Source organism: Cherax quadricarinatus, chromosome 78 (genome assembly GCF_038502225.1).
Source record: "Cherax quadricarinatus isolate ZL_2023a chromosome 78, ASM3850222v1, whole genome shotgun sequence".
Lineage (NCBI taxonomy): Eukaryota > Metazoa > Arthropoda > Malacostraca > Decapoda > Parastacidae > Cherax > Cherax quadricarinatus.
Window position 1 is genome coordinate 3,275,800 of NC_091369.1, and position 6,577 is coordinate 3,282,376.

The 6,577-nt window shown below is 41.4% G+C and overlaps 1 protein-coding gene across 1 annotated transcript in view; it reads right to left on the reverse strand.

Annotated features, from left to right (window-relative positions):
- Positions 1–3,668, reverse strand: part of LOC128701558 (uncharacterized) — a 30,193-nt gene extending 26,525 nt beyond the window's left edge. The window contains exon 1 of the mRNA XM_053795309.2: positions 3,571–3,668. The gene's annotated coding sequence lies outside the window, so the exon portion shown is untranslated. The remainder of the gene's footprint in view (positions 1–3,570) is intronic.
- Positions 3,669–6,577: the final 2,909 nt, after the last annotated feature.

Genomic DNA, 6,577 nt, shown 5'->3' on the forward strand with positions numbered 1-6,577 from the left:
TGTGAGAGTACTAGGATGTTGAACGATTCTGACCGCGTATTTGTGTGTATGAATATAGAAGCATCCCCAAAGTGGTAAACACATCCACAGTGGTAAACACATCCACGGTGGTAAACACACCCACAGTGGTAAACACACCCACAGTGGTAAACAAACCAACAGTGGTAAACACACCCACAGTGGTAAACAAACCAACAGTGGTAAACAAACCCACAGTGGTAAATAAACCCACAGTGGTAAATAAACCCAGAGTGGTAAACAAACCCACAGTGGTAAACAAACCCACAGTGGTAAACAAACCCACAGTGGTAAATAAACCCACAGTGGTAAACACACATACAATGGTAAACACACCCACAGTGGTAAACAAACCCATAGTGGTAAACAAACCCACAGTGGTAAATAAACCCACAGTGGTAAACAAACCCACAGTGGTAAACACACCCACAGTGGTAAACAAACCCACAGTTTCCTCCACATCATTATCTTCCATTATTTCCAGTAGTTTGCAACGTAGATATACCTCGCACTGTGTATCCCGGTGTATATGCTCCAAGAAATGTGTATATCGTATTGCATATATACCACATTGCGTGTAGTATATATACAATACGACATACAAACAGCTCCCCGGAGCTGTTTGTATACTTTCTTCTCCTACCATCCCCTATATTCTATATTCTGTAAGAAATTTTAATAGAGAGAAGACATTGACAGAAAACACAAACATGAATACATTGGTATAATATATATATATATATATATATATATATATATATATATATATATATATATATATATATATATATATATATATATATATATATATATATATATATATATATATATATATATATGTGTGTGTGTGTGTGTGTGTGTGTGTGTGTGTGTGTGTGTGTGTGTGTGTGTGTGTGTGTGTGTGTGTGTGTGTGTGTGTGTGTGTGTGTGTGTATAACTTACTAACTAAGCTGGTATAAAGGACTGTCAGTTCAGAGATACAGGATATGGTTGAAGCAGGTGATAGGGAACGAGGTTGTTAAACCCGAGACTCATTAAGAGTTCAGGTAGAAGGTTAATCAACTCTGGGTGATTGATGTATTAAGCATTGCAACAGGAATGGGTTCTGGGTGATCCGCTTAACCTAGTATAGAGCGTATAATTGTGCACGTTTGAGCCATGATTGAAGCGGATGGGCTTAGTTTGTGGAGTGTACACGAAGTGGGGTGATCAGTACACTTCATTTGAAGTGAATATTCATTTTTATTCAAAGTGTATTGCTATCCGAACCTACTTACTCCCTCTTTCTGCCACCCGCACACACTGCCAACCCACCTACATCCACCAGCACACATCATCCCACCTGCATCCAACAGCACACACTGCAATCCATTCATCCACCAGCACACACTTTCATCCACTTCCTAAATATTCACGGAAGATATAATCTTTTCATTATGGACTGTCAAACACGCTGTCAGGTTTTAACATCCTCCCGTAATACCTGTCAGCTGAGGCAGTGAATAGTCTGGCCCTAGAAGTGAACACAATACCCTCCCCCAGGACGGCTAGGCTGCTAGGGGTTATATACCCCCCAGGACGGCTAGGGGGTATATACCCTCCCACAGGACGATTAGGCTACAAGGGGCATATACCCTTCCCCAGGAAGGCTAGGCTGCTGGGGGATAGATATAATTCCCTCAGGCTGCCCACCATCCTGACATTCTGGCTCATATATATATATATATATATATATATATATATATATATATATATATATATATATATATATATATATATATATATATATATATATATATATATACAAACTCTTTTAATATATGCTATTGATCTAAGACTCCGAAAACAAAACAAAAATATTCTGGTGGCTCTTCAGCTTGGCTTTCTCCTCAATTTATAACTCTGGTCTCTTGTTATCCCTATTTCACCCATTAAGACGTTAATAAGTCTTCTTTCTATGTCTGTTCCTTTCCTGCTATCAGCCACCCTAGACCTTACGTGTCGTCATTATGTCTGATCCTTTCCTGCCATAAGCCAGCCTAAATCTTACGTGTGGTCATCATGTCTTTTTCTTTCCTGCTTTCAGCCAGCCTAGACCTCATGTGTGGTCATCATGTCTTTTTCTTTCCTGCTTTCAGCCAGCCTAGACCTCATGTGTGGTCATCATGTCTTTTCCTTTCCTGCTATCAGCCAGCCTAGACACCACCATTGCGTTTCAACCTTTCATCAAAGCTCGGAAAGCCGTTTTGTACATCTTCTCTAGGCCACTTCTATTTTTTTTTGTGAGAGTACCACACAACCACTGCATGTTCCAGTTTGAGCCTCTTATATGTTCTAAACAGTTCCTCACAGAGTGAAACGTGTCATAAAGCTTTTCACTAAGCGAAACTTTACTTAATAAACCCCTCCATGAGGAGAAACATAGCTGATAAACCTATATACTTAGTCTCCAGATTATTTACGAGGGTTTTTTTATTTGAGAAGACTAGGTCGACCAAATTATTACATCTGGTAGGCTCTGTTACACACTGTTTCAGAAAACTGCCCTGAACTACTTCCATGACCTAAAGCTCTACACAGAGCGAAAACGGGATATGAGAAAGCTCTATACAGAGCGAAAAGTTGTCTCCTCATAAAAGCTTGTTCACCAGATTAAGTATTTTCTACGAGTAGCGGTGAACAACGGCTTCTCAAAAAAAGTCAGTGATGTACACAATGAAATTTATGTTATTATCCTTAGTTAAATTAAAATTTATACTAACATAATCTTTCCTAGGTATTTAAAACATCTTCCAGCTCTAGAAAAATTATCTCCTAGTTCTAAAAATATCTCCTAGCTCTTTAAAACGTCCCCCTAACTTTTTAAAACGTCCCTTAGCTCTTTAAAACATCTCCTAGCTCTTCAAAGCGCCTTCTAGCTTGATAAAACGCCTCCTGTCCTTAAAACGCATCCTTCCTCCTTAAAACAAGTAGAATTAAACGTAGCATCTCCATTAGTTTTCCTGGTTGGTTAATTACGGTTGTCTACTGACTACACATGGAAGGTCATTAAGGGTGACTGTAATTTATTCACCACCAGCCTAAAATAAAGTATACACTTAGAGAAATACACCTTATGGCGTATATATCCTGTGTCTTCCTGGCTGGTTAATGGGGTTAAGAGGCTATCGATTACACTAGGGTCATTAAGGCTACACGGTAACGTGTTTACCAACAGACAAGAATACTTTAATACCTAAAATAGGGATTAGTCTGAACATATGTAGGATGAGAAATACACACCACTCAGTATATATACCGTCTGTCTTCCTGGTATAAAGCCCAGAACTTTATATGTATATGTATATATGTATATATATATATATATATATATATATATATATATATATATATATATATATATATATATATATATATATATATATATATATATATATATATATATATATATATATATATATATATATTGATATAAGCTACAAAACGGTATCAGTGTACCACATATAAATAATATATAGCTATGCATACATCCTGAAGGAAAGAATTACGTACCGAAGTTACTGTAGAAAATGTACGAAGTTGAAAAATGTAATGGGTAGCCAGTGGTGAGAGCGTGGAGAAAGAACGCCACTGAGGGAATAAGATCCAAGCTACGAGTCTCAGGTATATATAGTAGTGATCACGCATGCTCAGTGGCGCTGGAGCGTGGGAGAGCAAGATTTATTGCAGTTAAAACCTATGGACTACACAGGACTTATTAAGGCTGCTTGGTTAATATGATCATTGAAACAGAGATTAAAGGAGGATCCCGGGGAATGTACGTAGAGAAATCCACACTAAGAGATACATACCTTTCAGTGTCTATACACATAGAAACATCTCTCACTGTATATATACTGAGAGATACATACCTCTCGCTGTATATACAGTGAGAAATACACAACTCTCGCTGTATATACACTGAGATACACACCTCTCGCTGTATATATACTGAGAGACACACCTCTCGCTGTATATACACTGAGAGTATACACACCTCTCGCTGTATATACACTGAAGGATACACACCTCTCGCTGTATATACACTGAGATACACACCTCTCGCTGTATATATACTGAGATACACACATCTCGCTGTATATACACTGAGAGATACACACCTCTCGCTGTATATACACTGAGAGATACACACCTCTCGCTGTATATACACTGAGAAACACACCTCTCGGTGTATATACACTGATGCCTATCCGTGTATATACACTGATGCCTCTCGCTGTATATACACTGATGCCTCTCGCTGTATGTACGCTAATGCCTCTCGCTGTATGTACACTAATGCCTCTCGCTGTATGTACACTGATGCCTCTCGCTGTATGTACGCTAATGAATCTCGCTGTATGTACACTAATGCCTTTCGGTGTATGTACACTAATGCCTCTCGGTGTATGTACACTAATGCCTCTCGGTGTATGTACACTAATGCCTCTCGCTGTATGTATACTAATGCCTCTCGCTGTATGTACACTAATGCCTCTCGCTGTATGTACGCTAATGCCTCTCGGTGTATGTACACTAATGCCTCTCGCTGTATGTACACTAATGCCTCTCGGTGTATGTACACTAATGCCTCTCGGTGTATGTACACTAATGCCTCTCGTTGTATGTACACTAATGCCTCTCGAGTTTGTACACTAATGCCTCTCGGTGTATGTACACTAATGCTTATCGGTGTATGTACACTAATGCCTCTCGGTGTATGTACACTAATGCTTCTCGGTGTATGTACACTAATGCCTCTCGGTGTATGTACACTAATGCCTCTCGGTGTATGTACACTAATGCCTCTCGGTGTATGTACACTAATGCCTCTCGCTGTATGTACACTAATGCCTCTCGGTGTATGTACACTAATGCCTCTCGGTGTATGTACACTAATGCCTCTCGGTGTATGTACACTAATGCCTCTCGGTGTATGTACACTAATGCCTCTCGGTGTATGTACACTAATGCCTCTCGGTGTATGTACACTAATGCCTCTCGGTGTATGTACACTAATGCCTCTCGGTGTATGTACACTAATGCCTCTCGGTGTATGTACGCTAATGCCTCTCGCTGTATGTACACTAATGCCTCGCGGTGTATGTACACTAATGCCTCTCGGTGTATGTACACTAATGCCTCTCGGTGTATGTACACTAATGCCTCTCGCTGTATGTACACTAATGCCTCTCGATGTATGTACACTAATGCCTCTCGATGTATGTACACTAATGCCTCTCGCTGTATGTACACTAATGCCTCTCGCTGTATGTACACTAATGCCTCTCGGTGTAAGTACGCTAATGCCTCTCGGTGTATGTACACTAATGCCTCTCGGTGTATGTACACTAATGCCTCTCGGTGTATGTACACTAATGCCTCTCGGTGTATGTACACTAATGCCTCTCGCTGTATGTACACTAATGCCTCTCGCTGTATGTACACTAATGCCTCTCGCTGTATGTACACTAATGCCTCTCGGTGTATGTACACTAATGCCTCTCGGTGTATGTACACTAATGCCTCTCGGTGTATGTACACTAATGCCTCTCGGTGTATGTACACTAATGCCTCTCGGTGTATATACCTGCGCAAGAGAGCGGCGCGATAACTTGAACACTTCTACTCATGAACGACGTAAATGTAATTGTGGAGCATACAGCAGTGTGTGTGGAACATACAGCAGTGTGTGTGGAACATACAGCAATGTGTGTGGAGCATACAGCAGTGTGTGTGGAGCATACAGCAGTGTGTGTGGAGCATACAGCAGTGTGTGTGGAGCATACAGCAGTGTGTGTGGAGCATACAGCAGTGTGTGTGGAACATACAGCAGTGTGTGTGGAACATACAGCAGTGTGTGTGGAGCATACAGCAGTGTGTGTGGAGCATACAGCAGTGTGTGTGGAGCATACAGCAGTGTGTGTGGAGCATACAGCAGTGTGTGTGTGGAGCATACAGCAGTGTGTGTGGAGCATACAGCAGTGTGTGTGGAGCATACATCAGTGTGTGTGTGGAGCATACAGCAGTGTGTGTGGAGCATACAGCAGTGTGTGTGGAGCAAACATCAGTGTGTGTGTGGAGCAAACATCAGTGTGTGTGTGGAGCATACAGCAGTGTGTGTGGAGCATACAGCAGTGTGTGTGTGGAGCATACAGCAGTGTGTGTGGAGCATACAGCAGTGTGTGTGGAGCATACAGCAGTGTGTGTGGAGCATACAGCAGTGTGTATGGAGCATACAGCAGTGTGTGTGGAGCATACAGTAGTGTGTGTGGAGCATACAGCAGTGTGTGTGGAGCATTCAGCAGTGTGTGTGGAGCATACAGCAGTGTGTGTGGAGCATACAGCAGTGTGTGGTTCATACAGCAGTGTGTGTGTGGAGCATACAGCAGTGTGTATGGAGCATACAGCAGTGTGTGTGGAGCATACAGCAGTGTGTGTGGAGCATACAGCAGTGTATGTGTGGAGCATACAGCAGTGTGTGTGGAGCATACAGCAGTGTGTGTGGAGCATACAGCAG